Here is a 24,352-nt window from a genome sequence, read left to right as displayed (position 1 = left end):
TCTATCTATCTATCTATCTATCTATCTATCTATCTATCTATCTATCTATCTATCTATCTATCTATCTATCTATCTATCTATCTATCTATCTATCTATCTATCTAATAACATCTCCAACTTTTCCATAGTTGGTCCCTTTTAAAATACTTTCCGGGCGAGATTTACAGCACACTCTCATTTATCGTTTATGTATATGTAGTACTGCACAAATATATACAAATGTATAGTTTCATATAAAATGAAGAGTTGAATGCATTGACATAAAGGTCAAATGTCATTTAGGAAAAAAAATTGTTATTCAATGTGTGGAAGTGCCAAAACAAATACTCATACAACCGCACATTTAAATGTAACATACAATACAGATACACGCAATATATGTATTTAAGCTATGAGTGTAGTTGCAGCAAAGGTACTTTATAAAATTACATATTTTATAACATTTTCAAACTTTATAATAGAGGTGGGGACTTAAATCTCTACATATGTAGTTGTATAATATTTTGAGAAATTACTATAAAATACTATGAAGTGAAGGAAATGTAATTTAAAGAAATTTTAAGTAATGAACTTGTTAAATGTAGAATAAATAAAGAGGAAAATAAATACATTATACATAATTGTATTAAATATTACCTTTAGCTAACTTTTTTTTAAATATTCCTTTTTAGTAGAATGCTGGCTGTTTGGAATTATCAATCTGCAAATAAAAGTAAAGAAATTTATTTATTAATAAGGATTTATGAAAAAATTAACATTTAGATTTTCGAAATTATAAAAATATTTTTTATTTTAAGAATAATTCTTGGCAAATTTCGTCGAGCACATAATAGTCCCGATTGTGGTGTTTATCTTTGCCTTTGAAATATATGTATATCCTTATTTCAACCTAATATACTCAGCAAAAAGTCGGTAATGGCTTGTACTTACATAGCCACTTATATTACTACTCCTTACTGTGTGCATTACTTTTAAGTACTGTTATAATGATTTATACATAATCAGATAAGTTTTATGTTGTAAGAAAGGTCTCCCAGAGGTTAGGTTTACATCGTTTGGGTACCAGACCATTCCGTTGTAGTCGACAGCGCGATTATAATGACTTACATATAATCAGATAAATTTTTTATTGTAAACAAGGTCTTCCAGAGGTATGATTCACATAATTTGAGAACCTGACCAATCGGTAGTAGTCGACAATGAAAGGGTGAAAGTAATAGCTTTAAAGGGAAGGCAGCTCGAGGAAGCTAACCTGACGAATGCAAAAACCATCGTTTAATTAAAAATATTGGTAAGAGTGTCCTCTTGGAATAATGAAAAGGTGGATATTACCACAAAGATCCTATGGTGTTACCCTGATCAGAGCAAGACGATAAATCTTCTCAAAATAAACAAATCTGAGAATATTGAGATGGTACGTGTTCTTGAAAACCATTATTGGAAGCACAAAACAGTAGTTTTAAATTCTATGGGAACATTTCCATATTGCTCAACAGAGTTTTAAAGTTGTATTCCAAATCTTAACATCGCTTGAAAAAAAAAACTTTAACAAAATCAGACCTCCTTTTAAAACAAACAATGTGACAATTTAAGTGACTATCATGACATTCTTTAATTTGTCAATAATTGCTAATTTTAGTTGATTTTTTATTACGTTTAAACTGTACATGAAACCTATTCTTTGAAAGTAAAACAATTTAAAATTAAATTGTACTCACGACATTAAGAAGACATTGTTTTCTTTAACGTTTTAAAAAATTGCGTTTGATACTGCCGCTTAAAATTGTTTTTTTTTTTTCTTTATACAAGTGCTGTCGGTTGATTTCCTTTTATATTTTTATATAAGTTTGCACTCACTGCAGTTTAATTTAGAAGAATAAATGTACAAGGTTTAGATTTTTTCTGGTTTTAATCAATGACTAAATGTTTAGTATTTGTATTATTTATGAATGTAAATTGTTTTGTAAGGCATGTTGAATATTTTGTCATGTAAACTATAGTTTATGTTATACTTTTAACATTAAAAGCTTTCTGTTAACAGTATTAATTACTTTGTACATTATTTTGCAGCGATGATATAATAACTTATTTCATTAATGTGTAATTAACCTTATTAAAGTTAAATATTCAAAAATTATATCTAACCAATCAAAATAAAACGTTAACCCTTGAGTAGTTAGCATTCATAGTAACGAGGAGTCAGAAGAAAAACCACAAAAATTAATTCTTACAAAAAACTTTAATTAATTCAATTAAAATCCAAAATTAATTTCCAAGTATAATTCTTACATTAATTTATAAATTTGAAGGTGTTAACTGCCAATTAGCACCCTCCCTCATACAAACATATTACAGGTTTTCAAGGTTTTTAAAACTTATGTTCTTTAGACAGCAAAATAAATAATGTCGTCATTATTAAAGATATTTATTAAAATTTGCAAAACTTTAGTTAAGTATTACAGGTAAATATATACATTTTTCAACAATACTTGTATAAGGTTGACATGTATGTATGCTATAGATTTGGGAGATGAGTAAGTGACATTTAAATGATTTGATTTGAAAGTGAACCACTATATAGTTGGGAAGTTTGTTAAAGCTTTAAAGAGTTAATTTAAAACTCAACTTAAAGTATACAAATCAACAAAGAATCTGTCGAACTTAGTTCCATATAAGAACCCTGGCAGAAAACCCTGGACGAAGAAGATAAATCTATCGTTTGGTATTGTTGATAGAACGTAAAAATTGTTGTTAATGTTGGGGGGTAGAACCACTAAGATTCCATATAAAAAATTCTGCAAAAAACACTGAGTACCACTCGGGAGTAGTCGGCAACGAAAGGACGAAAGTAACAGATTTAAAGGCAAGGGAGCTCGAGTCAGTTAACCTGATAAATACAAAACTATTCGACGCAACAAAAGTTTAACTAAAAATATGGGTGAGAGAAGGGCGAATGTAACAGCTTTAAAGGGAAGGGAGCTCGAGGTAGTTAATCTCAACGCAACAAATATTCTATACAAAATTGGCCGTGCAGATTCAGACGAATGTGAAGCATGTTAGGAGGACAGTAAAACTATGGAGTACTTTCTCTGCCACTGTCAGGCATTCGTCGAAGTTAGATCCAATTATCTTGGAAGTGATGTTTTTCCGGAAATAGCATTCTTGACTAACACTTATTGGAAAATTCTTAGGAATTACGTCCAGGAAACTGAGTTTCTGAACATTGAACGATAATATACTGCGTGAACAAAATTATTTTTATTAAAAAAAGTGCACAACAGGACCAATAGTGGCCGAGATATATTTCTTCGGTACTATACATACTCCTATAACCTAACCCCAATAGAGCGCAAAAAATGCTGTTGAAGTTGTAAAATTTCTGCTTCTAGAACTCAGTGAAGAAGATTATTAGTTAATCTTTTTATATTAAAAACAGATACTTATGTGTATTTATAAACTAAGGTTCCACAAAACGTTATATTCCTCCTAGGATGTTATCGGAAAAGACCTTCACCATTATACTGGAGGTATTTCATGAAAGACTTTTATAAGTACAAGGAACACATTCTTATGTAGAGGATCCTTTGATCCACGTGTATGAAAGCTTTAAAGACAGCAATACCTCTACTGAAAGATCTCTTCATAAATTCAGATGAAAGTCATGCGTATTTTTAACACAACTGATATCGGAATGAACTCATTTTAAAGAGATTCCTCGATCTCTTTAAAATGACGAATAAAAAACAAATTCTAATTCTAACACAATTTATATCAAAATGGCGCACATTGCCTTGACAAATCTATATCTAGCTTATGGTTCTAATTCGTATTGTAAACGAGAATGAAAATAAGCTTCACTTAAGTTTCCCTTTGTAAGCGAGAGAGTGGACACTTAAGACTTTTATTTGTCTCTTAGTAATCTATGGTGTGGCGAATGACTTCCTAGCATGTTAAAATAGCTAGTCACCCGAACAGTCAGCGGCTAGGATTAATCCCAAGTGGTATGTTAAATAGATAGTTTTGAACTGTCCTACCAAACTGCTGGGAGTTTTAAGAGTTGGATATTACAACAACAAATTCCTAATACGTTTGTGTTTACGAAGAGTTAATGATTGTGTAGACTTAATATTTTGAAAATATTGATATTGTCCTAAAAGTATTAATCTTTCGGGAATCCATAGACCTTACTAGAGTTTTAAATCAGTAATTCTAACAAAAAATGTTATTGCTATAATCCATCACTCACTTTCATGACCTTTACATTTGGTATACACTCTGCCATCTCTTCTCCATATATTCGAACATATGAGATACTCAAACTAACATTAAAAAGTTTTGCCTGTTTATTTATGAACAAACATGCAGTTTGTTTTTATTATGTTTTCAAAACACACTCACACACACACATTCATCTAGAAAAAACTTTACTTAACAAATAGACATTTAATATACAAGTATATCCCCACATCCATAAAATATAAATATTTATGCTTTTTTCCACTCTCGAATGTATTATTTACTAAAACATGTGTTTAAATTTCATAATGATATGCAGAAAAAAATTCATATGTACATATACATATGTATGTATGTACAACAAAAACTGCCAAGAATTGTCGGTTTAGAATTTCAGACGAGCTTTATGTGAACAACTTGCAAACAGCAAACCCACAACTACAACAACTACTACTGCTGCACTACAGTGACAATCAACTTGATGGCGCCCTCATGTGTCTCTGTTTTGAAATAATAATGAAAATGACAACAAAAAAAGTATTAAACACAAGAAGAGAAATAGCAACTGAAACCCCATCGTATTGAAAAGAAAAAAAAACTTTATTGTCGGTGTTCTAAATTCCTTGAAATACCAACAACAATAAATGCTTAATTAGGAAGTGACAAGTAGGCTCCTTCAAGTACATTACTGCAACACATCAAACATTTTTTTTGTAATTTTTTTCTGTAATTTATTGCAACTTATAACAATATAACAACACAAAATATAATAATTTTGATGTACATATTTTATTGTGATGTTTTGTTGTTGTTATGAATGAATTTAAATAAGGGCAAGATGTTTCATTATTGTTATAAGTTATGAAAACAGTCAGTGAAATAATTTCCATTTCATTAACCTTGATTATGATCTTTTTTCTCGACATAGTTTTTTAACATAAACATAAAATTATTAATAGTTTTTTTCCCCATCAAACATTAAAGTGACATGTTGTTAACACTTTAGGTTTTATAGATATCATTAAGAGCATAAAGCCTCTAGCGGAGAATGAAAATAAAGGGAGCCCTTTTGTTTTGAAATATATCATTAAATAAGGAGTACATCATTTACAGAAAATTTTAGATTGTAAACATTAGTTAAGAAATTGCGCTAAACTTAGAGCACTTTAAGGAAAGGAAACTACACCCTCATAGCGTCCATCAATTAGTTTTAATCACTAACTACGTAAACTAGGGAAACCCCGAACATACCAAAACAAGGAAGAGACTATTCACCGAAAACATAAAACCCAAGCATTTCCACAATGTAATATCCTTACAATACCGAATTTCACCATGTAGTCATATTGTCACCTCATCAGTAGTGGAGAAGTTGCGTCAACAATAACTTGTATTAGACTTTTGACCAAAATTCTCTTCCAGTGATTTAAGTAACAACTAACAGCTAACACGCACATTCACAAGGGAAGATATGAGCAGCCCCCATAGAACTGACTCCTGTTAGAATAACACGAATGTGAAGATGGTGCAACAAGCTTACATTCCCGCTGGAGTCGTGAAAACAGAGATGTAAATTTTGGAATTTGTTTGTAATATTTTGATATCTATCTATCTATCTATCTATCTATCTATCTATCTATCTATCTATCTATCTATCTATCTATCTATCTATCTATCTATCTATCTATCTATCTATCTATCTATCTATCTATCTATCTATCTAACCAAATAACTAACTGCGTTTTTCCTGCCGATTACTGTAAGTACTTACATCATTCCCTATTTGTAAGCGACTGAACTAAGTATCTACCTACCTAACTAACAAACTGATTTACTAACGAAGTAACAAACTAACCAACTAACTAACTGATTGACTAACGAAGTAACTAACTAACTGCGTATTTCCTCTTGATTACTGTAAGTACTTATATCATTCCCTATTTGTAAGCGAATGTAATAACTAGATATTGAAAAGGCCTCTTATATATAATAAGTGACATAACATCTCGAAAAAGAACTAAATGTTCGCGATATGTATATTTAAAAATTTATTTCATAAAACCAAAAAACAATTTATTTACCCACAATATTATAAACAGATTTATTGTCTTAATTTTGACGCAGTCAAGCTAATGACTTTTAAAAAAATCATTTGCAATCATTTGTGTCTCCATTATAAGTACTTCAAACAGTCACTCAATCCGTATCATTTATTAAACAAGATTTATGAAAAAGCTTACCTCATAAATTGACTATTTATCGCCCAGAAAAAAAAACTGAACGAATTCGAAAAAAAACCTTAAACAATTAAGATTATTGTTTATAAACAAGCTAAGCAAACATAAAGCGTGACTCAATTTTTCTATAACAGCTCAGAAACTTATACCGGTTTTACTGAAGTTTGTGAAAAAAAATCTCAATTCTAATGAATTTTATTACAATTTTCAAAATTTGTATGAAAAACATGAATTCTAACGAAATTATTTTTATTTTTTAAATTTCATTGACAAATATTGTTTACAGCTTTTTTTGTTGAATAAAAAAAGCTAAAGTTTTTTTCTTGTTAGCCAAGTCTAGTGTCAAAAAGTAATTTCAAAAAATTGTCAAATATGTATGTTCAAGTCTTTGTGTAATATGTATAACTATGTAAACATATATGATTACTTAGTATACATTTAAGATGTTATTGTTTTGTGGACTACACTGTGAAAAATTTAAGAGCATTCAAAGCTGAAACTAACCTTGACATAAAAGGATGACAAAATCATTATGGGTTATGAAAGTAATCTATCAAAGAACAGATCTACTTTGATTTTGCTCATCCAGATTAACACTTCGTCCTGGTAATCAGGATTACTAGTGATGTGGTAATGTTAGATTGATTTTGAACTTCACCAGACAATTTATATTCAAAAGATGAAGCTCTTTTATCTAACTCTCTGTACAATATCTGTTAGGAAGATCAGAAATTGGCTTATTACGATCACCAAATTTCGAGCTTTTGATATCATCAATGCCACAAGACAAAGTCATTTTGTGAAATATTAAGACGTTGTCTAAAGTTAACTCAAATAGAAAATTAGCAACATCTAATAAGATAGATGCTTTTAAAGATGATCTAAACTGCAGATCGTATCTTTTAATGACGGTCATTTAAATAATGATGATCGCATTTGTAACAAAAAAGTTCTAAAATCAGATAAGGTTAATTCAGTTCCTCATGAAGGAATTTGAAACATTGCCATTACTTATTTTAAAAAGAGCGATGATCAATGCAACATTATAAGATCGGCGACTAAAATATTTGCTTTTGGGGGAAAGGTCATAGGATATAAGGGTACGAAACGCATAGAGAAATTGCAACGAGAATTTAACGAGATCAGTCTCTACATAAAGCTCAAAGCGCATTTGTTAAAAAAAAGAATATGATCAATTATAAGATCAGCAACTAATTGATTACCTAAAGAAGAGATTAAGGGTATGAAGATCATATTATAATGTAACGAGAACTGGAAGAGCTCAGAGTCTACGTAAAGCTGAAAATAAAACATCGATCAATCAAGAGATTTTGTTTGTAAGTGAAAGAAAAGAAAAAGTCAAAGTGATCAACTGTTAAATTAATCTTGCGATCTAAAGGTTATCTATGACAAAGCAGCGAGGAGTTGGCAAGATTACTCTTAATGTAAAGCTTCACTTTGTATATTTAAAAGAATCCCATATTGCTATTGAACATTTTGACATGTCACCAGAGAGAAGGTAAAATGTAGATAAATATAGATAAAATATATTGACTGATTTTATCTGCATGTGAAGCAGGGTTAAGGGAAGTGTCTTAAGCCCGAAAGATCTTAGAAAAGGATCAGTTCTTAAACGTTAGTTTTTTGACGTTTATGATCAGTATACTTTAGCTTAACCAACGTTATCAAATTATTTGAATTTAATAACTTAGTCGTCGATGTCTTATGATAAAATTGTTAATAAATAATGACAATAATCTGCTCGAGATGCGTCAAACGGCGATTGCAACCATTAAGGTTTTTAAGCTAAAACATCCAAGGTCTTGCGATGTTATTCCTTATGCTTATTTTCCCCATAGACTCACGTGTAGTTATAAGTTAATTTTTTCAAACTTTATGGCCCCCAATGATCTTAAATAATAACACTATTCTACTGATATACGGCTTGCAATGGCTGATCATATTTTCCCGGAATACCAACAAGTTTTTGTTGAAATATCCAAAATATTACAAATTTTTGAATAATCGTTCTGTTATGTCTAAAGTGTTCAATTTGGCTATTGGTGGAGATTTCTTTAGGGTCAATTTAAAAGCTTTCGTTTCAACTTGAATGTCAGAAAAAGAATGTTGCTTAGAAGGCTTATGCCCAATGAAGTCCACCCTTTGTTCAGTACTGTTGCTAAGACAACCTCAGAAGAGGAATGGCTCAGATAACGTCTGAATATTAACGGACCAAAAGCAGTGGGATTAAAATGGTCCGAAATAAGATTATTTGACCAACGTTTCTTAGGGACCTGAATCATAGTTAGATGTCATCAGGGAGCGGTAATACCACCGCCTATGTGTGTGAAAAAGATCTTTGTGGAATATGACCGATATATAGAGGTTCACGTAAAGTAATCCGGGTTCATATACTTCTCTAAAAGGCAACTTGAATAACAAGGAGTATTTTAATTTTGATCTTCGAATTATTTAATCCTTTTAGCAGATCCCTGATGATAAGATAAACTTTGCAATAAATGTTTAAGTGTATTTCAGAAGAAAAAAAATCTAAAGGTCATTCTACAAATTCAATAAACTTATATATGTATGTGAATTTTATACAAATACATATATGGTTGGAACGGACAAGTATGAATGAGTATCTTTTGTTGTTATCGTGCCACACAGTAAAAAAAAACAACATCGGCATAGAAATTCTATGTTCACAGTAAGTTGCTTGTATTTTAGAAACTTAGTTTTTGTTTTTCAACTTAAACTAATATTTTTTTTCATAAAATTTTTGTATATAGCGTTTTGTTTATTATTAAATTAAGTAATGCTTGGTAAAACAAGTTACCAATTAAGGCAAGGTAGTAAGTACGAACGAACAAGTTGAAAGAATGTAATACTTTTAAATATATATTTATTATATTTATTTCTAGCACAATACAAGGGGCAGTAAGTACTAGTAAATAAGTAATATTATTTCATATGTGTCTAGAATATGTTTGTTTTTTTTTTTTTTTTTTGAGAAATTTTTGGTCTATGAACGCAGCCAGCAGCTTACGTAAAACTAAACATATTTACTTACTAACAACCATAATATAATAGTGGGAATGTTTTGAAGAAATGTTCATAAAATAATAGTTACATGTTGCAAGTATCTACATACATTTATAGTTATGTTTTGTATGCTTAGTATTTTCTTGTTAAGTATTTGATTTTATTATTTGTACAAGTTTTGTTTTTTTACCCTACACATTTTAGTGGGGAGGGTATATTAAATTTGTGCAGATGTTTGTAACGCATAATAATATTGGTCCTATACCCACCTTAAAGTATACCAATTGGCTTAGAATCATTTTCTATCAGCTATGTCCCCCCATCTGTCCGTCCATATAAACCTTGTTAACAAACTACAGGTCGCAATTTTGAAGATAATTTAATGAAATTTGGTTCATGATATTCTAGGGATGTAGCCTATTGAAAATAGTAAAGATCGGTTCATTATTTTACCTGGCTCCCATACAAATGTACCCCCGGATATGGCTTGCAAAACCTTATAATCAAACTACTGGTCGCAATTTTGAAGATAATTCAATGAAATTTGGTACATGATATTATATTGCCCTAGGGACGTAACCTATTGACATCGGTAAAGATTGGTCCATTATTTCACCTGGCCCCCATAGTACTGAACCAGCCATTAGGCCTTATAAACCTTGTAAGAAACTACAGGTCGCTTTTTGAAGATAATTCAATGAAATTTGGTACATGACCTTCTATTGTCCTAGAGACGAAGCCTATTGAAAATAATTAAGATCGGACCATTATTTCACCTAGCACCCATACAACTGAACCCCCGAATAGGGCTTATAAATCTTATAACCAACTACAGGTCGCAATTTTGAAGATAATTCAATGAAATTAGGTACATGATATTCTATTGCCCTAGGGACGTAGCCTATTGAAATTGGTAAAGATCGGTCCATTATTTCTCCTGGCCCCCATACAACTGAACTCCCCATTAGGGCTTGCAAACCTTGTAAGAAACTACAGGTCGCATTTTAAAGATAATTCAAAGAAATTTGTTACATTATCTTCTATGGTCCTAGAGACGAAGCCTATTAAAAATTTTAAAGATCGGTCCATTATTTCACCTAGCCCCCATGCAACAGAACCCATAATAGGGCTTGTAAACCTTATAATCAAACAACAGTTCGCATTTTGAAGATAATTCAATGAAATTTGGCACATGATCTTCTATTGCCCTAGAGACGAAGGCTATTGAAAATATTTAAGATCGGTCATTATTTCACCTGGCCCCCATACATCTGAACTCCCCAATAAGGCTTGTAAACCTTGTAATCAAACTACAGGTCGCAATTTTGAAGATAATTAAATGAAATTTGCTACATGATCTTTTATGGTACCGTAGACGAAGCCTGTTGAAAATGGTTTATATTGGTACATTATTTCACCTAGCCCGAATATCTCTCTCTAATCATATCTCGACAAAAAACTGCAAAAACCAAGTTCTGTACTAGACTTGATGACCCTAACGAATTCCATAATAATAGGTCCATATATGACTCTAGCCCCTATGAAAAGCACTTATCAAAATTTCACTTAAATCTCCACAATTTTATTCAACAATAAACGGCTTAAGTATGTATATCTGAGGCAAGATACAAGATACAACTTAAATGCTTTAACAACTAAATCACATGATATTTTTGTAAAAAGTGTAGGGTATTATATGGTCGGCCTCGCCCGACTATAGCTTCTTACTTGTTTTATATTGTTTTCTTTCTAATCTAACATTTTTCTTAATATGTAGTATAGTGCTTAGAAAAAGGCAATAGTTTATTGTTATTGTTTTTAGTATATATTTAACATTGTTGTAATTTATTTTATATATATAATGTATCTTTGTTTTATTTTATTTTTACTTCTATAGTTAAAGGTCATCCTATTGTTCAGTTATTAACATTTCTGTTGGTTTATCAAAGTTTTTGAGCAAAAAAAATTACTACATTTACAAGTTTGTAAGTCTGTTAGTTACACTTTATTATTTGTTACTTGTATATTATTTTGTACATTTTGCTTTATTCAAAATGTTAAAACAAAGAAATTTTAATTAAATAAATAATATTTGTTGTAGATTTGTTGATATGAACAAAAAAAAACTTACTACAAGTATTGAAGGCTTTTTTCTTTTCATTAAAATAATTACATTTTATGTGAGAAAATTTGTGAAAATAAATGAAAAAAATGTGAAAAGAAAAAAACATTTATAGAATATTTACCAAGAGCAACTTTTTTCCATTTGAATTCGATTGCAAAAAGTTTAAAAATTGTTTAGTAAACAAGAAATCTTGTTAGTATTGGGTTTAAGGACTTTTTAACACTTTTAAGAAAAATAGTGAATGTGTTTGTATAAAGGGGCATTATATCCAAAAAGTGCTAACTAAATAAATAAAGTTAAAAGCAAATATATGATAATACATTTTGCCACCAAAATCTGATTTTGGCCCTTTATTTAGTTAGCATATTTTGAAGACAGGCTATCAATATTAAGAATTCAAATTTAGAAAGTTTAAAGTTCAAAATCTATATTAAGAATTAATGTCTAATTAGTGTTAAAGGTTATGGTCAAAATTCAAAAAATAAGGTTTTGACAACAGCTACTTAGAGTCCTTCTCCCATGAATTCTTAGTATGCCCTTCAACGAAAAATACATTATTAAGCCGTCTTTTAAAATTTATAAATTTGTAAATATATTCAAAAAGTGCCAACTCAAAAATGTCTATTTTTAAATGTTATGTTCAAAATTTGAACAAAAGCGCCTGAACAAGCTCTACTTGAAATTCTCCCAGGAATTCATTGTTATTATTGTTATAGTTCGACTGTGATAGTTATTTCCTAAGGAAAAAAATTTCGGTTGATACAGCTGTCGCTGGGATTATAATCTTTGGACGAGTTATATTCGAGCCCATTCAATGAATAATAAAAATTTTATTTTCCTCCTACTAGTTTTAGCTCTCATTAGGCGTTCTATTATTAAAACTATCAGTCTTACCGAAGATGTTATATTCAAACTTGTCCAATATTCTTTATAAACTCTACAAAAGGCAACATACAGAAATGATCTTGAAAAGGTTATTAGAACGTCTGCGCTTTTCACCACCGGTGCTATGAAAACAACTCAAACACAAATGCGTTATTAGCTATGATTAACTGGACTCCAGTGGACATTCAAGACAAACAATTGACTAAGCCTGACTGCAAATGGCATAATTGTTCATTGATCTATTGTACCCTAAAACTGTATCTTTCAATTAAGTTCTATTATCGAATTTCGTCAGAATCTCTCCTTCAATCTACTAACTGCCTACGAATGGATCCAAGACAATGAAAGGAGTTAGCGGAGGCGTCTTCATTTAAGAGTTTGAGAAAAAAAAACTCATTTAGACTCAATGATGACTGCAGTATCCCTCATGCAGAAATAGCAGCGATCAAGAGGGCTTCAATTGGCTGAGGTACTAAAGGATATCCAACAGTTATATCAGAATTCATACTGATAGTCAATTAAGTCACTGATTGTTATTTTCCTAATATAACAACGAGATGGCGATAGATTCGAACATTAAGTTAATATGAGTCAAAGGACACCGGACTATTTATGGCATTTATATTGCTAATACCTTGGCAAATTCTGGAACCATTCTATGAGATCTGCACATGGACCACTTCTGTGGATTTCCATTGTCTGTCATAAAAAGGCATATTATTGAATGTTACCATGTCAATGTACAATTACATTTGTCGGGAGAGAGTACTTGCACGACCTCTAAAACTTTGTGGTCCAATATGGACCAACAAAGAACCGCTTAATAAAGTTATTTTAGGAATTATTTATGGAAAATGTGCGTAATAAATCTAAAAGAAGTCATAACAGGTAATATTGTATCTGTCATAACAGGCCACTAATTCTAATTAAGTTTTATGGTGTAATTTCCCAATTTATGAAGTCTTTTGACAGTTCTAATTGGAAGAACCTTATACCACACAAATGTTCTTAAAAAAGAAGTCGATTTCGCAGACAATATGAACAGAAACCAATGACGCATAAGATTTTCGTACCTTGTTAGATATGATTCGTATATTCTGATTAAGATTTTAAAGGATTATTCTTAATAGATAGGAGGATTGAATCTCTGACGAATAATAATTTAAAACAAATTTATATGCTTTAAGGGCTAATCTTTAGATGAACAATTAGAAGTTGTTTTTAAGTACTCAGTTAATTGATTTCTTTTGCTAGTTTAAGCGCCCAATGTAGGTGGTTTAAACATGAACTAGAAATGCAAAAGCGTAAACAGCTGATGCAAAAAATCAATACTTTTTTTAAAATAAACATTAAAATGTTTGATTGATTGATGAGTGTTAGTTAATACTTTTTTTGGTTTTAAATGTAAGATTTTATTACATTTAAAATTGTCTTCTTCTTTTTCATAAAACAATCATTGTTTTGATAACAAACTTTGACGTTTTCTGATTATTTGTATGGCAATAATGCAAAGTTTTGTTTTGTACTCCATCAAAAGGGTTTAACATCAGTTTACATTTATTTTTAGATTAACTAAACTGATTATTAATTGGCATTTGATTGCCAACTTAAAAACCCGCTCTAAACTTACAATTCTTTTTCCATATCTGTAGATTTGTCAATGACAAAAAAAAACATATAAAATTACCTAAACATACATATGACAAATATTTAATAAATTTCATTAACATTTAATAAATTTTATGCCAAAAAACAAGATATTTTCAAAAACAATTAAAAACACAAAACTTGTTAGAAAATCCCAACATTTATTGAATCATATTATTGGCAAAAAAAGAAGAAGAAAAGCAATCCAACTTTGATTGACATCCAAGTGAATGAACACATACATATTTTGAATACAAAATTATAAAAATATAATGAAATTTACAAAAAAAAAACTTATAAATGATGATTGGAGAGAAAAATTCAAATAACAATTTCAAGTCTTTAAACAAACATTAAAACATTTGCGCGAAAGTGTCAACACTTGACGCCTGCACATTTAACAAATCCATAAAGAAATACAACTACTAGACGATTGTTGCTGTCAAACAACATATGACAATGTCAAATGTTTCACAGCGAAAAGTGTGGGGAGGGGGATATAAATTGTTTGTTAAATGTTTGATGTGGATGTCATCCAACAAACCAGCCATCCATTTATACATTCATTAATGAATGTTTCCAATGTTAAAAGTTGTTGACATTCAGCCAGTGAAAAGCAAAAAAAAAACGCATAAAAAAGAGTTTTTTTTTCTTGTATAAACATCAATGAAGAGTGATAGATAGATAAATTAAATAATAATAAAATGCAATTAAATAAAAGATATACAAACAGTACAGAAACAGAAAATAAATAAAAAAAAATTAAATTATGATGAGAAAACAATATTATATAATAAAAACAACATAAAAAGAAGAAGGTAGAAAAATACATCTTTGTAAAGACAATGAACTTTTAAAGAAACTTTGTCTGAGGAAAAAATTTCACACAATTATTTAACAAAAGAAATTAAATTTAAACTAACAATTATCGTTCGATTACAATTAAGTGGATAATGAAAATAAAGAAAATTAATTACTTGTATAGTCTGGTTTTAATTGAGTTTAATTGGCACCCACCACTATTTAAAATTACATATGTTTACCTTTAAATAATCATTAAAAAGTATGAAATAGTTGATTTTGTCACATGTTTTGCTAATCTGACTGAATGACTGACTGCCATCTACATTCACTTATATTCAAAATAATAGCAGCAACAATGAAAACTGTCAACCGTTACCGTTAACTGTCATACACCTTTTCTAAATGGCATTTGTCGCTTGCCACACATACGTCATATATATATTCATAATATGACTGACTTACTTGTTAGAATGCCTGTCATCATTCACCTAAAAACTAGATTAAGTACTTAACTTAAATTGTTTGCTATTGAAATGGTTGGCATATTAAGTGCTTTAATAGATTTGTAATTAATGATTAAAGGAAGATTTTCAGTCTGTATTGAAGGCATTAGAAACTCGAGAACCTTACTGCCAGAAGGTCCTTAGCATTTTTTTTGTTTCTAATTTAGTTGGTGATGTTCGAGTCTGTCAGTACTGAGGTCGTGGATTCGATATATAACAGAGAATCAGGAGAAGAAGTCGACAACAGGCCCAATAATGGTCTAGAAATATTTCTTCGGATCTGATACATTCATTTTCTAAACTATCTATCTACATATGTATAGAACAGAGAATCAGAAGAAGAAGTCAACAACAGGCCCAATAATGATATAGAAGTATTTTTTCGGATCTGATACATTCATATTCTAAACTATCTATCTACATATGTATAAGTAACATTTTTAATACCACGATCTTATATAGGAATAACTAAACGATCTCCGATAACTTAAAATCGTCATAAATAGGTCTTTATATAGTGACGACGATGAACAAGATGATTTTAAGAGTTTCATATTAATGATGTTCCTTTTGGCCATCATAAATGCTACAGGTGTGGTATTAGGGAATGATCAATCCGTACATAGACTTTTGTCAGTTAAGTTATAGTTACATAAAGGGATTTTTCCGAGACTAAAGTTCCAAATTAAGAAGTCTAGAAAAGCTATGTCTATTCAATGGATTAAAAATTTGTAAGCAGATTTTACAACTGAATATGACTACTGAAGTGTTATATACAGCCTATAGCTTATTGAGTGTATACCCAGATAGCCCAACAAACTCATTATTAGCTTGACAGTCTGATCCTCATAATAGCTTAGGTCAGATATTCAAAAATAAGTTGGAAGACAATTTATTCTTTTTACTGTCATTACAACCGCAACAATCGTCACAGAAGGACAGTTCAAATCAATTTGCATGCTTGACAAGCGCCCTGTTATTATTGCAAACAACCTCGATATATATTTTACTTTGGATTACCAATTGTATTAGACCCCAGTAAAGTAGCAACTACAACTGTGTTAGTGTTAGTTAAAGCAGATCCAGGTTTGTCTAATTCTCCCGCCGGCTCATTATCATTACAATCTCTATGCTTAGGAACCTAAATTAAAATAATAACTGACAGGCAAGACTATTAATTTTTAAACCGTCTGATCCAAGATATGAATCAAACAAGCTCGGTACTATCACAGTCTTTGATAACTATATAGTGGTAATAGAAATAATTATTTAAGTTTGATCGATTTTCCGAATAAATGACTTTCAAGATGAAATCTGATCCATAGATAGATGTATGTATATAGAAGTATATGAATTAAAGAAGCTCGTTCCTATAAATGATGGGTAAGGCGCAGTTTTTGAAAGCTATATAGAAATAATTATGTAGGTTTGATCAATTTCCGATTATGTGACTTTCTGAGATATCGAGGAATAAAATATATGTGGAACCACAAAAAAATTAAAACTACGTAGCAGATCGACAAAGTGTTAATGCATGCGATTTACATTAATTTCCTGATTGAGTTTAATATGTCTTTCGACACAAAAGTACCTCTAGAGTGAACGCATTCGTCACTTTAATGACTCATTAATAAGCTAGAACGTAGACAGTTGTTACTTTTAATGATCCCTAGCTTTCTTACCTGTATAGTCCGATAACTAGGAGTTACTCTAAGTATTATGTTAAATAACTTGCTTTAGACTGTCCTACAAGAACTGTTAAGCGATCTTACTAAACAATAGTCGGAATTTTGGAATGTCATGGACCTTGATTTCTTTACTAATAATTGTCAAATTAATGCTATAGCTTGGAAGTGTTTAAATGACAAATGATTTTGGCAGTGGAGGAGTTTGATTGCTATTGTCTAAAACGGGACTATTTTATATAGAAATTTGAACAACTGATCGTAGTAGAAAAGAAACGTAGAAACAGGGTATTTACAATTCTACTTCTACTCAATTCTAACAATTCTAAGTATTAGTGTTTTCCCTTCAAATTCGTTTTCAGTTTCAGTGTCGCTATTCAAGCATTTAACATTGTTAGCAAACAGCAAACACCTCCTCTAAAAACAGTAGCAATTTTCACATTCAACTAAATACAATAGAAATTGCAATTTTGAACAGGCGGACTTGGTAGACATAAGAAACAACAAGTGAAAGTAATTTTTGGAAGAAACAGTAAGCAACATGCAGCCAACAAGCTGTTGTCATGTCATGAAATGACTCTAAACAATTAAACCGACAAAAGCAAAAAAAAAAAAATACCAAACAACAACTTATAATTAAGAGGATGAGTAAAATAAAATTGCACTATTTTTAAGTGTTTTTTCTTATAAATTTAATTTTATAGTCTAAAACATTATACGGTGGATTATGTGGCACAAATAAATAAATTTGTTTTTATGAAATGCGCTGAAAAGCGTAATAAATGTTTTCAGTTTTTCGGTTGCATTAAATTTGTGGGAAGTATTCAAATTAAAGTTTCATTGTTTTTATACGTTTTTACTACGCTATTTTGGCAAATAAAAGTCGTGGGTTAATAAGATTTATTTAATTTTATCTCACTTTCATAAGCTACATAATCAGTAGTTTTAAATCTATTAAATTAATCTGACTTTTTATGGACATTTAAATTAAATACAAAATAAATGGGATTAATAAAAACAAAATAACAGATAAATGATCTGAGTGTTATGTAGACATAAATAAATTGTGGTTAAAATAGTTGATGTAATAGTCAATGTCATAAAAGTAATGGTGATCTATTACTAAACTATATAACTATTGCTTAACATTTTGTCTAAATTTGTAATTTATAACACTGGCTTAAGGGTTTATATGAAAATATTTGTGGTTTTAAATTGTTTTTACAAAAAAAAATTTGTAATCCTGTCACAACGAGATACTATTACCCAATTGTCAATAACATTATCTGAAATAGAACTAGAACTGAATACAACTGCACTCAAACTGAACCAGAACAAGAATAGAACTGGACTATAACTGAACTAGAACTGAACTAGAACTGAACTAGAATTGAACTATAACTGAACTAAAACTGAACTAGAACTGAACTAGAACTGAACTAGATCTGAACTAGAACTGAACTAAAACTGAACTAGAATTGAACTATAACTGAACTAAAACTGAACTAGAACTGAACTAGAACTGAACTAGATCTGAACTAGAACTGAACTAGAACTGAACTAGAACTGAACTAAAACTGAACTAGAACTGAACTAGAACTGAACTAGAACTGAACTAGAACTGAACTAGAACTGAACTAGAACTAAACTAGAACTGAACTAGAACTGAAATAGAACTGAACTAGAACAGAAAGTGATCTAGAAGTTAACCAACTTCTTCCTAAACTGTCAGCACACAACTAATTAATTTATTTTTTTAAATCGTTAACACCATTTAATTGAAAATAACAAAGCTTTTGTCATTGGAATGCAACAAAAACTCCTTGATTTACATTTTAATCTTAAACTCTGTCAAAAGACATGACCAAAACTAATTCAAATATTTAAACTTAAAACAGCACGTGACTTCATTTCACTTTTGTATAGATAATCGTCGTATACTACGACTATTTTGTCTTGCAAAAGGTATTAGAAACAAATGAATTTTAGCCCCACAAACAGCAGTTAAAGATCAACTTAAAAGCAGCCAACTACAATTCCCTTTCAGCTTAAATGTAATTATTTTAGTTTCCCCCTCATTTCGAAGAAAAAAATGCAACACACTCTATGCAACATAAATGAAATAACTATAAATTTCATTTGAGGAAGACAAAAACTGCTGCTATTGCTACAACACAGTGACAGTGCTGTTACAATTGTTTAAACTAAAGCACTAAAGAAAATAAGCTTTTGTTGTTATTTTAGCCAAGTTTTAACTTTGTAATGCAACAAATCTCTAAATTAATTACACTCTAAAGAGAAATTCCTGTAAATGAAAAATTATATTACAACTACATTGTAATTTGTAAGGAAAACACGGTTTAAAATTAAAATTTCAAAGTGAAAATGTATTTTACATACAAGCCAAATGTTGTAATTGAAGAAATAGGAAAAAAAGTTGCAAAACAAGGTGTTAAAGTCATGCAAGTGTCACACTACTGTTATTATTAAATGGTCCTTCGAGCACAAGTTTCCTGAAAATGAAGCATAATAAATTTGGTTCGTAGAACCTGAATTTTCGTTAAAAGTTAATGCTTTATATCAAACACAGCATTTAGTTATTGTAGGGTATTCTCCTTTGCACAACTCTACTATTGTATTATTCCCCCCTTTATTTGATATCTTTTACATCAATTATTTAATTTCTCACGATTTTTAAAATGTACTCCAAATACAACGTGCTCTCGAAAAAAAAAATTTAAATTAAAGCACTTTTTATTAAAAGCCAAATAAAACACTAAATAAAAAAACAACATTAAAAAACAAATAAATTTAAATGAAAAACATTTCATGCAACTTTAATTTCTGCTTGCAGTTTAAAGTGCAGTACAATATCGTTTTTGTTTTAAATGGTTTTTTCTCCTTTAACTGCCACACTTTTAAATGCAAGAAAATCAACTTGAACTTTAACCTTTTTTTGCCACCTCAGCAACTATTTTTTTTTTTTTTTTGCAATGCCTGTACAACTTTTTGTAGGATCATATTTAAAGCATGTGTTGTGCATGAGTTGTGCTGTTGTATTTATTGAGTTGGTCTGTTTGTTTTTAAAACCCGCAATATGAATTAATGGCAGTTTTTTGACGTAAGACATGTTATTGGTGCAAAATTGCATAAATTATTTATAAATATATTTTAAAACTATTGTAGAGTATAATTTTGTTAAACAAAGGTGATTCGATAATGTTGATATTTGTGCCAAAAAATCGTCATATGCGTGGTTAATGGTGAATGTGTCCCTAGGTTTTTATTATGCTAGAGATGGTGAGCTGAAAAAAATCGCTCGTGCTTGTCAAATAAAGTTTAAAAATTAAGAATTTTTTCATAAAAATTTCAAAATTTTAAGCAATTTTCGATCTGCACTAAATTGGGTACTATATGTATGGAAAACGAAGGATTTTGAAAGTTGTTTTCGCATGATTTTGGTCACGATGTTTGAACACTTTATAAGAAAAACCATCAGAATTAATAGTTAATAGTCAGCAGAATGGACACTAAAAACAAATATCCTTGGTACTAAGTTATCGGACCAGACCATCATTAGCCGAAAACCCCACCGAATAAGGGAAGAGACAGAAAAGAGTATAAACGAAAGTTAAGATTATGGATTGGTCTAGAGTCCTAGCTTTAGTTTGGCCTATAATTTATATAATTTAAAGTTTTAATATGTTGCTTTTTGGAATAAAGTATTACAACTAGTCTTAAATATAGTTTACTGTCTGGATTATAGTCTGAACTATAATCTATATAGCTTATAGTTTGAACGATAATCTGGACGATAGTCTTGCCTATAACCTAAATTATAATGTAGTTTACAATATCGACTATAGTCCAGTCTATAGTCTAAATAAAAGTTTAGTCTATAGACTCTATAGTCAGGAGTCTACTCTACATTCTAGTCTACAGTTTGGACTATAGTCTAGTCTGTATTCTGAACTACAGTTCAGTCTATATTCTGGACTATAGTTTAAGATATAGTCTGGACTATTGATTAGTCTACAGTCTGGACTATAGTGTAGTCTATAGTCGGGACTATAGTCTTTTCTATAGTCGGGACTGTAGTCTTTTCTATAGTCTGGACTACAGACTTTTCTATAGTCTAGACTATAGACTTTTCTATAGTCTAGGCTATAGTATTTTCTATAATGTAGGCTATATTATTTTCTATAGTCTAGACTATAGTATTTTCTAAAGTCTAGACTATAGTCTTTTCCATAGACAGGATTATAGTATTTTTTATAGACAGGACTATAGTATTTTCTACAGACAGGACTATAGTCTTTTATATAGTCCAGATTATAGTCAAATCTATCAAATGTATTCTTGGCCTTTCCTTGGATTGATTTAACATGGGGTCTAACTAAAGAACCATATAATCTGGTACTAGTTGCCGCAGGACTTTGTCATGACTGGTAAGTTAGTGTAGGTTTCTTCGGGATCCCTGTAGTGACTATGGTTTAAAACCAAATTCTCAAAGAGAATGTCGGTTAAACCATTGATGCAAAGTTATAATTTGGGTTTAACTTGATGACAACATTTACCCTGCAATGGAGTGACTGTGGGACTAAGTCTTGGAAATTAGTTTATGTAAATTGCATAAAAACGGGATAAATTTAGGATTATACGGATCTTATCCGCCAGTATACCTAGAGTGAGTGTTTTGGATGTTGAATTTAAAGAGTGTGTGGAGTGAATGACAAGTTGCAGGGTTGTATGGCAATGGAGAAAAAGTATCTTATACAAATGATACCATTGAATTTTCTTTAATTCATACCAGATCTGTGAAACAAAACAATGTCCAATTTCGTCTGAAGGTACTGTACAAAGAGGCTGTGGTAAGTAGTCAAAGAAGCTCAGTAGTTGAGAAATATCACCGTGAAATAGACCAACACGCCAGGTGTTCACCTAGAGTACTTCGACATTAATTTGTATCATGTTGAACTTCGCCCATCTTGTGATCGCAATCCATGGGCGTATAAGTGCTACTAGTATCTCTGGTCTGCCGAAACTTTAAACTGATAGTGTCAAATGATTTGATCTGGTGTTGAAAAAAAAAGCCATTTAATAAACTACCACGAGAACCGATAGCCATAGGCCATAGTTTCGGATTTGGTCTTTTTCCAATTAGAGATGTCTGTGTAGTGGAAACTCGAAAAAAGAAAATGTTCGTTGAAAGACGTTGCAGACGTTTAAAATATGTTGCATTTAGTTGTCTTAACACATTCATTACTTTGATACTTTTATTAAAACTGAATTATCTTTTATTTAAAACTGAATTATCTAAATTCAGTTTTCTTTGCAAAAGTTTTCAAATATTTCTGAAATTGGTTTTCCATAATCTCTTGTAACATGAGTAATGAGGGTTTTGTCTAAATTGTCTCACATTTTATAGAGTTAATTTTCAAACTTAATGTGACATTTAATATTTCTTGTTACTAGACAAGTTCATTCAACTTTTGCAAAAAGTTTTTATGTTTTTTTTTTTTTTGTCTTTCAACTAACTTTCCTTATTGGCCAGTTATTTGACTGGCCGTCGACCACTGCAAGTGGCCATGGTGACGATGTTAAGGGCAATAATGAAAATAATGTTGCCTTTGGTGTTTTATTACAAATTTAAGTTTCATATAACAGAGCTTTATAGCTTTTTGGTAATTACAACTTTTTTCTATAACCACTATTACTAAATATTCTTTTCTTTTTTTTGGCATTAGAAATACCTTCTAACAACTTTGTTTATTTTTGTATTTCATGGTTTTAGCCATTTAATTTTAGTTTTTTTTTTTCGCCAAAACCTGAGGTTATTTTAAAAGTTAATTAATCTCTGGTTTAGACAAAAGAGCGTAGAAAAAATTTAGCTTTGGCATAAAACAAAAGATTACATAAACGTGTACCTAACGTTGTTTAGTTGAACTTGAGGTTAGAGTACTGGTTTAAGTCTTGCATAAACAATATAGTGGCTAACGGAGGGTCAGTAATAAAGGGTGTTGTGAAAAAGGCCAAGTAAAGAAATATTAGCAAAAAAAACGTTTTATACCCTATACATTACATAGCAATATTGTTTTGATATTTGATTAATGTACTCCATATTACTTAATACTTAATACATTACGTGTAAGTAATTAAGTAATGTGTAGCTTTATAAGTTATTTCATTGGTTTACTATCTGGCCTTAAATCACTATATTTTTGTTTTCTTTTTCAATATTTTTGTAACAATTTTTCTAGAAAATTTTAAAACAACAAAAACTTTTTAATTTAAACTTTAAATTTCTTTAGTTTTGTTTCAAATTTCAAACAAACTAAATATAAATCTTTTTTCTAAAAAGTTTTATTTCATTTTATTATTTTTTGATACTTTTAGTTTTGGCCATTTTTTCAATTTTCGTTTTTTTTTTTGTATGGTTGTCAGACAATTCTTAAGATTTACAACTCTTATATAACAAAAAACACTCTATTTTTCTGTTGTAGTTTTATTTTATTACATTTCTTTTTTGGTAGTTTTCTGTTATTGCTGTTAATCTATGTGAAACTTGCAACATATTGCCACAATATTTTAACTAACTAAAAAAATAAAAAAAAACAAATAAAATAAAGAAAAAAAACTTAAAAAAACATTCCGAAAAAAAGTTTTGAATGTTGTAGGCTGACATTTGCATGACAAACCAAAAAAAAAAAGAATTAAATACTATTTATATATATGAATGTATATTTGGCTTATAAAACAATAAAACAGATGTGTTTTAAAAAGACCAGACCAAAGTAAACCATAAGGTCTTTTGTAAATTTTAAAAGAATTTTTCTTTTTATCTGAAAATTGGGACTCATTTAAGTGGGCGTTTTGTGACACAAAGGAGATTGTGGTTTCAGTAACATTTTTAAGTTTTTCTAAAATCATAAATATGATTTAAAAATGAATCATTAATTTTCTTTAAAAAAATTAAAATAATTATTGTTTGTATAAATATTTGATGAATTTTTTTAAGTAATTATTTTTATAGAATTTAAGATTTTTAAAAATATTTCCTTAAATGTTCGAAAACTACAACTGAACTAGAACTGAACTAGAAGTGAACTAGAACTGAACTAGAACTGAACTAGAACTGAACTAGAACTGAACTAGAACTGAACTAGAACTGAACTAGAACTGAAC

At 29.9% G+C, this 24,352-nt stretch overlaps 1 protein-coding gene across 1 annotated transcript in view; it reads right to left on the bottom strand.

Moving 5' to 3' along the window:
• LOC111677524 (serine-rich adhesin for platelets) overlaps positions 1 to 24,352 on the bottom strand; it is a 134,666-nt gene that overhangs the window by 40,279 nt on the left and 70,035 nt on the right. Inside the window, exon 3 of the mRNA XM_046949394.1 lies at positions 637 to 700. The gene's annotated coding sequence lies outside the window, so the exon portion shown is untranslated. The remainder of the gene's footprint in view (positions 1 to 636; positions 701 to 24,352) is intronic.

Source organism: Lucilia cuprina, chromosome 4 (genome assembly GCF_022045245.1).
Source record: "Lucilia cuprina isolate Lc7/37 chromosome 4, ASM2204524v1, whole genome shotgun sequence".
In the NCBI taxonomy this organism is placed as follows: Eukaryota; Metazoa; Arthropoda; class Insecta; order Diptera; family Calliphoridae; genus Lucilia; species Lucilia cuprina.
This window is presented reverse-complemented; position numbering and strand designations above follow the sequence as displayed.